This window comes from Gigantopelta aegis, unplaced genomic scaffold (genome assembly GCF_016097555.1).
Source record: "Gigantopelta aegis isolate Gae_Host unplaced genomic scaffold, Gae_host_genome ctg2625_pilon_pilon, whole genome shotgun sequence".
Classification (NCBI taxonomy): domain Eukaryota; kingdom Metazoa; phylum Mollusca; class Gastropoda; order Neomphalida; family Peltospiridae; genus Gigantopelta; species Gigantopelta aegis.
The window spans coordinates 30,265-42,112 of NW_024532974.1; positions in this window are offsets into that span (position 1 = coordinate 30,265).

Genomic DNA, 11,848 nt, shown 5'->3' on the forward strand with positions numbered 1-11,848 from the left:
AATGTAACAATACCATATTATAAACTCAAAATCTGGCTTCTTTGTGAAATATAGAGCCTCTTGTTATTGATTAAAATTTATTTTTCTAATAGTATGATAATGATTTAGTACCTTTTCAACTACTGAACATTATTACATATTTAAATGCTGTGTTACATAATGCTGGTCATGATATATCATCACTCAATACATATGTGATTACAGTTAAGGTCTATACTTTTTAATAAAATTTGTTGAAGCTGTTTTAAATGCATTAGTTCCACGAGGGAACAGAGCCTCAGGGACAGTAAGGATGTTAATGAGCACAGAACGTTCAGCTTCTATAAGACTTTGCCAAGATTCTTTTAGCTCTTCCACAACATTCTACAGTGCAAATAATCTATTAAAACCTTTAAACATTCATTACTGCACACCACCAATAATGTTTTGTGTTTCTTTCATCAGCTTGTTGGCTTCTTTGTTGAATTTTAGTCATATCTGGTAGCTGCAACACAGTTTTCTTTTTGTGCTTCTGAAGCCAATGGAGGGCTTTTCTTCGAGCTTGTTGACTTGCTGCTGAAGCCTACAATTGCAAATAGAATTTTGTACATAGATCAAAGCATGGATGAAAATAAATTGACAAAACAATTCTAATGTTTTACTTGAATTTCTTCCTCAATAGTAGTAGGAACAACTAATCCCTCTTCTCTAGCTACAGCAACAAATGAAACTATCTCATATTAAGTATATACCTACCAACAGCAAGCATTTTTTTGCAACATTTTTCTAAGGACAGTCGAATTTCATCATTTTGTGGTTCTTGTATAAAGGACATTGTATTAGTTTGACAAGACTTTTCAGTAGATCAATATAAAATGTCTGGTTATTCTAAAGGAAACCATTTTATAATAAAAATAATAACAAGCCTACACAGAGTCACAGACACAGATATACAGATACACAGAGTTGTAAGTCCACTAGAGACATTTTCTACGTATGTGCTTTATCAATATCACATGACTGATCATGTGACAGATAGCAATATACCTTTATAGTTTGTGCAGCTAATGATGAACTGAAGTAGCTGATAAGTGTAGGAGGAATGTGTTGGGTGACATATTCAATGAGGTCTTTGTTTCCAGTGCAATTCTCTTGTAGACATTGTTAATATCAACAGTCATATCACAGAATAAGTCCCACATAAACTTCTTAGTAAATGTCTCTTTATTATCTACTTCAGCATCAATATAACAATGTAACAGAAAGTCTAAATACTCTCTTTTGACCTACATATATGGGAAGTTACATCATTGATATCGATCTCTTAATTATTAGTAATGTGTGAATCTGAGATTACATCTCCTTAGACAATAACATATAACAAAGAAGTAATCATAGTTGTTGCATTTATTTTTTAACACTTTCATCAAACTTTATAACCTGCCCACCATTTAAAACCTATTGCCAAATTTATTCTAACAAAATTTAATGTTTGTATTATAAGTATCCCTGTACTCTTTTTAATGCCTGGAATGCTGTGTGTGCCAGGCAGCCTTTACTTGTCTTTAACCATGAGGTATGTATGTATCTATATATATTTATATGAAAATACGTATATGTCAGCCCACTTTGTTTATTTATTGTTGTATGCAATAATTTAAATTTAACCGCATGATATTAACTGCCAACGCACATGGGAAACTGAGACTTCCATTAGCCTTATGTGGATTGTTGAATTTCAAACTTCTTTCATAGCTGCTTGCTTTTCTGTCTTCTAGTGTTTGTACTCTCTCTACTACCTCTTCAATTCTAATAGTCAATATTTGTGAAATTATTATCATAAAAACAATTATAAGATGATATTTTAAAATTATAGACCTGTTCATTGGAATTTCATTTTTGTAAAGCAAGGGTGCGCATATCTAATAGGAATAATTTCTTGCTGTAACACAATAAGCAAATGAAGAATAAGATATAATAAGTTTGAAAAACTAGATCATAGCTCTCAAAGGATATAGAAATTATGATATAGCTCAATAAGCTGATGTCTTAAAATATTATAATTAAATGATGTAGTCTTAGCCATTTTTTGGTTTTGGATAGTTAGTGTCACAGTTGTTACATGTGTGCACTTGTAGTATAGCAACAAAAAAGTTGTAACATTTAAGGAAGATTATACCCATACAGTTAATACTAAATGCATATATGACAAGTATATGACTTACTTGTGGAATACAATCTTTATGGGTGATAATTTTAACTATCTCATCCAATGGCAAGAGAGAGTGACACCTCATTTCTGTGTTGACATTTTTTACCCTCAGTACAAATTTGTTAGTAGTAGACGTAAAAGATTAAGGTGATAGAGAAGACTAGAAGTTGGCTCTGTTGTATCTTTTTCCATCTCCATTAGTTCAAGAAGTTTACTAAAGTGCTGCTCATTGTAAAACAAGAGTACATCTTCTCCAGCATTAGCAATCTAACAAGAGAAGTCATAACAAGTTACACATTTATACATAAGATGTATAACATATAGCATAACACACACTGCACTGAATTGTAATCAGTTAATATTGTATTATACAAGTAGAAAACACATCAGACTCTGTACCTCAGCCATGACAGGTCCTGTGATCTCTTGATGGGTGTCCATTAACTTTCATTATCGTTTGTAAAAATTTGAGGTAGCGGATATCACGTCCCTTCTTTTCAATACCAATGTATGAAGTACTGAATTTCAGACTCTTGTACTTTGTTACACAAAGCACCATTATCACGAAACACTTCTGTCAATGTAACAACCTCCACAGTCTGGATGGGAGAGAGGGAGGAATGATGTAGCTGAAACATTATAAGCAAAAGGCTTACTGGATTACCACTGTGTAGTAGGACCTTCAAATTTCGGTGGAGCAATATTTGATTTTGATCATTGCACGACAAAAGTTTTGTAAGAACTTATGAGCTTGGTGCATTATTTCTGACATTTTAGAGTCACTCTATTAAAAAAAACAATAACTATCACACAAAATTTTCACTAATAAGGACTTAACAACAATGATAATGCAATGTAAACAAATATGATAGGTATGGACAATATTTATCAAACACAAATCATTGGTAACTTGGCCATAAATTTGAAAGGAGAAAAAACATTGGCAAATTGATTTTATCCTCCAATAGTATATTTGGGTGTGGTAGTAGTAAGTGGTGAGCTTATTTTCCCACAATGCATTCTCAGTTATAATGACGACACTTTACAACATTTTAAAAGAATGACAAGCTTTCAATGTAGATAGTCTTTGAAAAGACATCTTCCATCTGAAGTTATAACAATTGTCATTGAGTTGTCAGTCATCAAATTTTAATTTTGCCAAAGTCTACTTTATAACCATTTACCGATATTTTGACCAATCAAAATTACTGCTGCATGGAAATCAATCAAATCATTTAAACAAAGTATGGATTCTTTTATATACATATATATATATAATGCCATATCCTTTTGATGTAAAACGAAGCAGTGTATTCAACAAAGTTAACCTTTTTAGGTAAAGTTGCAGTCTTTCTGATGAATAACAAAAATAATTTTTTAAACATTAAAACTCAAAAATTTCACATATGACATTTCCACAGAGTAGTCTTAAGAAAATATTTTAGAGGTAAATTAGAATCTTGAATAGTTAGCTTTAATAAAATCATCACTTCAAAAAGTTGAAAGCTTGGTAGTGATGTTGGTTGGAACTCCATATCAACAAATACAACTGCAAGCTTTCACATCCAAATCAGGCCTATGTAGACTTGAAAGAAAAATTCCTGATATGAAAGTCTGATATCTTGAAGCATGCATTTGCTGTAGGGGACTTGCTTGCTTTTAAAAATTAGGGAATTTGCCAAAATTATAGTACTGTCATAAAATAATTAATAAAAGTGAATTTTATGATGGTATTTCATGGGTATTTGCTTAAAATATAATTATTTTAAAAAATAGAATATCAACATTTATATTTTTGTTTAACTATTCCAAAACAGTGTAGCATTCTATATATGTACATGTATATATGTGTGTGAGTGTGTGTGGTTTTGTCATGCTTAGGAATGTGATAATTGCTTTACCATACTGTGTAACCACAGGTATGCAAGAGCCATGTCCCAAGGTTTAGCAATGCAGCAAAGAGCAGACAAATTTAGAGTAATAAAGGTGGTAACTCAGCTTGTTAATAATAATGACTATTAAATACCTACTGTTTTTGTAAAAAAGTATTATAGCTAGACAAAATAGGCATTCCTTCTATCAGTAGTTTTAAAAGCCTCTTCTATCATAACTCTCAGAGCCACACAAATCATTAAAGAAAAGTTATAATGAAGGGGACATTCAAGTTTGTAGGCACATTTTCCAAACTACCATAAGGAACATATGTCTATAATTCGGAGAATATATTCTTTAGTATTCAATAAAAACTATTGAGTAGACTTTTTTAACTAAGATTTATGTTTTGGCTCTAGTACATCATTGCTAAGATAAACTGACATACAGAACAACTTTCACGGAAAAACCCATGATACATTTGTGGGCTGACACTCACACTCCTTTTATCTGAAATTTCAAGGCCATTCATTATATTAAAGTAGAGAAAAATGTACATGCTTCATACCAATACTTAATTGCTACTACAACAAATGTAGACACACAAATGTTATCTAATTTGTGGTTATGGCCCACATGCAATAATTGCTAAATACTACATAGAAACATTTGTGGCTGTAACTATGTAGGTCTATGAATACTGCGAATAGCAGGAAGATGTGTTGAATATTCCAACTTACATCTGCTGAGTTACCCCTTTAAAAGAACAGAAGGTTGCATAAAAGATGTCTAAAGCAATGTGAAGTGAATGACTATACTAGAAAACTACACACAAAAATTATGCTATAAGTGCTAAGTTTGCTTTTATTCTTGACAGACTAAGAAATCAAAGCTGCACTTTTCAATAAATAGCTTATAGGTAAACTCTGCATATCTAAGGATTCCTAGTTAATTTATAGTCAAAAGTAAAATTGCTGTAGCTTATAGCTTAACAATATACTCAAGGACTAACTTTATCATAAGGCACTTGTAGTAGATCTAGAATAACTTGAAGAGCACCCATATTTCTCAACAGGCGTTGTTCAAAGCTACAGTCCTCTTCACTACACAAGTCAGTGAGACTTACTAGAATCTGGTGACATATGTATTAACTACATCAAATGAAGTGATCTTCATACCTTTTGTACTTGGTCGTACTTATTGGGACCATCCTTAGCCACTTGTTCTTCTACTCCTTCACTTGGCAACCGTTGAGAACGCTAAACAACAACATCAACAGTTTGTATCTGTTCAGATAATATTACTTGTTTTTTAAGAGTTTTTGTGTCCTTTTGTTATATGGCTTTGTGCTGCAGCTATAGACGCCTCCATTTCAGCTTGAGGCCCAGCTCGACTTGATTTCCGTGCATGTTTCTGACATATTCAAATAAAAAAATTATTAGTGAAAACTCTTCCTACAATACCAAAATGAATAGGGCATGGATTGAAACTGCTGACTACATTCTCAACTACCAAAAATGTCTATCATTAAATAACGAGATAGAATGTTATGCAATCTGCCATTTTTCTAGTACAAAGCAATACTACAAGAACAGCTAATAATGTATATGTAAAAAGAACTTTGAAAGAAGTTTCCACATCATTTTTGTTATCCTACTTAAGTAGCTCATTTAAATGTTAATTTAGTTGTGTCATCTGTTCATTAATAAACTTAGAAACATTTTCATCCCCTCTGCAAGGAACTTCTGTTTTCTTTGGTAACACATGTAGGCAACAAACTAATACTAGTAATACAAAGTTAGATCACACAGAAGTGACAAGACAAAAAATGAATAAGGTGATCTACTTACTCGTTCAAATCCATCTTCTTTTTGTACCCATAGCTCAGCTTCATCAACCAGACCTTTAATTTCTCAAGGTTGCTACGAAATACGTTGATAATTGTCTTTTCTTTCTTGGAAACTAAGAGTTGAACCTATAACGTACAAGGTCATAAATAAAAAGACAATTTGAGAGTACCTGAGTAAAGCCTTTAACCATCTCTTGTCTTTGAGTGAAGTGACGAATCAGTAACTTGAGAGCTTGAGATGATAATGCTGCATCTTTAGCCATTGAGATTTGAAGACGACCTCGCAGCAACTGGTTGCCTGGTATCATCTAAATCCATCTTAAAATCCTCCCTAATTATATTATTTAAAAAGGTTTATGTTTAATCTACAGTAAATTATAGTAGACACACCTGCCATGGAAAAATCTCATCAAACTGGTTTTAGAATTCCATTTAGATCGATTACAGCAGGGTCAGGGGGCTGACATTTGAATCAATCAAGCTGGGAGAACTCTTTCTTGAAAGATTACCAGAAGATTAGTAATACGTAGATCAAGTCTGACATCCCCCATAGATGAAGTCAAGTATTTCAAGTATTTTACTCTTTGTTTTCATCACATAGGATCAGATCTTTCATGAGTTTCCTACAGTGTAGCAAAAGATATTATCATTGAAACTTAGGTAGTTTTAGTTATTAATGTAGGAATAGCATATTGCTATACTAAATATATTTTTTATGAAACAAATAGACCAAGTGACAATAACCTATAAAGATTAGTGAATTATTTTACAAAATGAGGTTTATAATCATTTATTCACTTTCTGAGAATCCGTCCTCATCGTGAGACTCTGATCGAGGAAAGAAATGAGCAGCAGATGTACCCACTAAAGTGTTAAGAACTCCACCTGAGGAGACACCACGACAATAATAATGAAATCACACAGTTTAAATCAAGAAAGAATGTAGACAATATAAAACAGATGCTTACTGGAATATTTAACTGATGATGAATGGGCGTGGCTTTCTCTGTTGTCTAATCATCCAAATAAACATGAGTGAGCGAAGAAGTATTAGTGAAGTCATAAAACCAAAATACACCATCATTCTAGCAGGCAAACAACCTAAGCAAGAATGGTTTTAATTATAAGACTGTTGTAGCCATGAATGTATCTACTAATCTATTTTATAAATATTTACTTATAAGTAAGAACATTTTGTTCTTTGTCGTCTAGATTCCACACATGTGGTCATGGAGGTATTGTTCCACAAACTTTGTTTGCTCTCAAAATTGACTCCTCATTGTGCTGTTGCTGAAAAAGGGAACGACGTTGTGAGACATCACTATAATATTAAAAAGCCAATGTTATTATAGCTCAATCTACAACCTTATGATCTTCCAGTGGTGAGGAATCTTCAAATGAAGTATCATTACCACAGTTGTAAAAAAAAAAAAACTAAAAAAGCAGGCATTAAATATGATTACTAGCAACATTACACACAAAAAAGTACAAAAATTATACAATAATTTAATTATTACATGATACAAATTAATATTCTTATTCACTAAACTACCCCCATAAGCCTACAAGAACCTTGAACTCACTTTTCTTTCCAAGGCCAATAATCTTGTTCCACAACAACTTTTTGGTATATGGTCCCAAAGCCTTGAATATTCAACAGATTGACAACTTCTTGTGGGGGGTATCTAGAGTATACACAGTACAGGGGGGATGACGACAGAAGTCAGCCTTAAACTAAATGTGAGACTGACATCTTCATGCATTCTAATAAAAAATCTGTGTCATACATACAACACAATAAACTTATAATCTTTAAGACTAGATGGATAGGTAACTGCTTCTTGATCTCACTAATTCCAAGATACTGGCGATAAAAAAACATTTTTGAAAATAAATCCAGTTGAGCTCGAAAATACTCTAATAATTTTACGATATTTTGTCATCTCCACTAGCAGCATATGAGGCGATATCCTGTAATGACATATCATCAGAGCACTGTCATCAGTCCATGTTAACACTATCTCTTTATCAGTCATGCTAAAGGAGATAAATATAAAGAATTTGTTACACTTGGATATTGCTGATTATTGTCTTAAATAGACTCTAATTATAAAATGTTTGTATTGTACACTACAGTGTAAGATAAACTACTCAATTTATTAGGTTAATTAATGATGCTGCTGATCTACTAGGCAAATACACTTTTTTATACTATTATATATACATGCATATTGCGTTAAATAATGACAATAGACTACCTGAGTTTCATTAAGATATCAGAATACTGTTCGTAAGGACCACTTCACAAACCATTCCTTGTACCTTCTGAATAGCAAACTCCTTTAGATACACAGAGATCACCTAGGTATGTTAAGAACCTACATACAATAGAAAAATTACATTAATTGAAGATGCAAAAGTCCATAAAATCTAAAATTATGATACTCTAATTTCAAAGTGGAATTATTTATTTTATAGAAATATCCATGAAATACCTCTATAAATTTACCTTTATAATCAACTCAGTTTATTTATAACAGTACTATAATTTGCAAATTTCCTAATTTTGATAAGCAAACAGTTCCTACAGTATATGCAAGCTTAAGGATATATCAGACTGTCATATCTAAAATTCAAACTAAAATTATCTACAGGTCCAATTTTTTAGGACCATTTTATACTATGTTTTACTTGGGATCCCGGCTCTTCTTCAAAGACTGACAAAGGTCTCAATTCAGATTTCTTGATGTGTGTTTCTAACAATTTGACATTGTCATTTACAAGTGCTGCTAATGTATCTTCAGCACGAATGTTATAGCCAATTTGACTGTGGCATTATCTGGAAAAAAAAATTTCTCAAGCTATGTGCTCCTACAAAGTAAGACAATGTTCTTTACAATCTATACAAGGTGCTAAATTTAATGGATAATACATCAGTGCTCTTAGCATATATAAACAACAGACATAATATAATTTTGTCACTACAGTATTTAATATATTAAAGTCATTTAACCTGGTTTTTCCTATAGTCTTTCGTGTTTGTTCAATGACTCGATAACATAGCTGATTAACATGTAGCGTAAATGGTCATATTTCTGGTCTCCCGATCATCCATTTTAAAAAAGCAATTCACCTTTCTTCTCAATAGGAGAGAACACTAAGAATGCGAAATCATCTGAAATGAACAGTGGATAAACAATTAAATCAAAAATAACACCATACAGCTTTCAAAACATATTGTTCTCGAATCAGTTTTTGTCTGTCCCGATCAGGTTTGCCTTCCACAATCAGTGGGTTCATCTTCTCTCCTGTGTTCTCTTTCTTAATTGCAAAAAACACCAAATCTTCCAATAGTTGGTAATATACCTAGCCAAAAAAAAATATGGCACAAGTAACACAATGTTTCTACACTTACTTTCTTCTCAGTTGGCGGCAAGTGTTTACCACTTTCCATCAAAAAAAAAAAAAAAAATAGCTGCTTGAGATAAGGCTTTTGCAGAGTCATTGGCAAAATCAGGTCTCGTACTTCTTGAGGACTGACATGAACTATAGCAAAACGCTTCTGTCTTCTCTCATATTGGCTAATCCAAGCTATATGAATAGAGATGAAGTACCACCACCTCAAAAATTGAAACCTATACTTAAACATAACAGGAGATTTAGTCACTTCTCTATCCATTAGAATAGTAGTTGCATGAACCCATGTCAAAGTTCTGGCATGACGTAGACGTACATAAGAGCTCCTATAATAGAGTCAAATGATCCATGACCAACAAAAAATAGATAGGTTGTTGTTGTACATGCTGGTTATAATCAAAGGGTGTAAAGTAAAACATAACGTGTTAAGAAATAAATCAAGAGGCAATTGAATTACTGTATTCTCACATATATAGCTCACCTTGGTACCAGTCCATCATGAGGTGTATAGTGTAGAGTCCAGTTCAAATAGAGTATAAATAGGCTCATCAGTACAGCTCTTCATCGGAACAACAAATAATAGACAGGGTCCTACTCAGCACCTCTCAGCTTTTTAAACGTAGGGGATCTGAGGAGTTGGATCAGGGTCTTCACCGAGCCAAAATAAGTATCAGTTGCCAAATGTTTAAACTATAGAGTAGTTTCCAATGTCCAGCTCCACCACGACAAGATCATGATGGACCAACTTCTACCCCCAAAGAGCTTTAGAAACTGGTAGCATCTGTTTTGGTAGCTCGACCAGATTGTCGAAAGAATTACTTGAAGCTCTTTATTCAATGAATCACAAGTCAAAACTTTTCCTGTTCAGCATCGAAATAGACGGAACTACATCACCCTATGAGGATTCAAGATATCTGAATTAAACGTGTACATAATCTTTACCCCACGAAGGATGTCCTCTCTGTCTTCTTTGTGATCCATAAATAGCTGTAATTTTTTTCCAGCTAGTATGAGAACCATCTGCATTCACTGATGAGTCTGCATTGACCTATAAAGGAGAGTATGATCTGTTGTCCACAATTATTATTATTACCTCTTTGCAGGTGTCATGATCTGGTAAGTTCAATTTACTGACATGTAGTGGTTGATTAGCATTAACAGGAGTCAGAACAACTTTGTCACCATTTATTACTGGAAATAAAGACTTTTCTCATTAATCTGTGCCATTTAGCAATACATCTATCAAATAATGTCATCTATACAAATTATATCTTTAAAGATCATCTACGTTCTCCTGATGCTCTCACTTAACCGAGGAGTCACTGTGAACCAGCATCTAAATACAAAATATGACAGCATTGCTTCATGATAATGGTATTGACTTATTCTGATCCTTGAGAATCCCCAAACTAACTTTCATGGCTTTCTTTTCAACTTGAGCAGATGATCTTTAGTTTACAGTAAGAAATTATTACTTTTAACATGAAGTAACTAAGGAAGAAATAGACTAATGTCAACAATGTAAGAGGTCTATATTGGTGAGTGTAATTGGATTTGAGGATGAAGAGGAAGTTAATTCACACACATTACCTGTATCATTGTAGTACCATACTTCACCTGCCTGTCCCACTGCTTCTCTGATTCAATACGAGATGGTCCTTCTCTGTTCAGCAGCAGTTTGTAGTTTACGAAGTATCACAATGTCAGGCATACTCTTGGTACTTTGAGTAGCTTTCTTAACTGTTCCTGAGCTCCATAACGTTGCATAGGAAAGACTTGAAAAAGACATCTGAAGAAAGATTAACTTGAGAGCAAAAATTGATTATTTAACTAACCTCTGAATTTAGTGGGTGGAGCTGATGGGGTGCCATCTCCTGGTCTAACAACCCACGATCATCCACCAACTAGTTAGAGATATCAGATTACATGATATTATTTAATATTACATTTGATTGATGTTTTGTCATATAGACATGATTGAACACCTGTACACTCAACTAGTTTTATGATTCCTTAACCACTCATGTTTCAATCATCTTTTAATTCCCATTATGTTCATAGTGACATCATCCAATAATAAGGTTGTTTACTCTGATCTTGTACATTAACAGTTTCCAATGTCAAGAATGTTTATATGAGAAGTATGCTTGTGTTTTATCTGAAATGTAATAGCCCATTACTGGTAGAACATATACACTGCACAAGTAACGGGAGAAATTGAATGATGTGTGTTTCTTTATTAAATTATTGCTTTAAACTGGAAAGTATGTCCTACAAAGAATAATTCTAGTCAGAAACTATACTAAGACATCAAATTAACCCCTAATCACCACAAACAAGAGAGGTCATCTTTATGTAAACCACACTGATGTCATAATCAATAATCTCAATGCCAACTCCAATTATCTAATTTGTAGTAGCACCAAACTGATATCATTTGAGAATAACAGGATACTAAAAGGCCATAAAATCTTAACAGGATAATATATATCCTAGGCTTGATGGATAAGTTATTAACT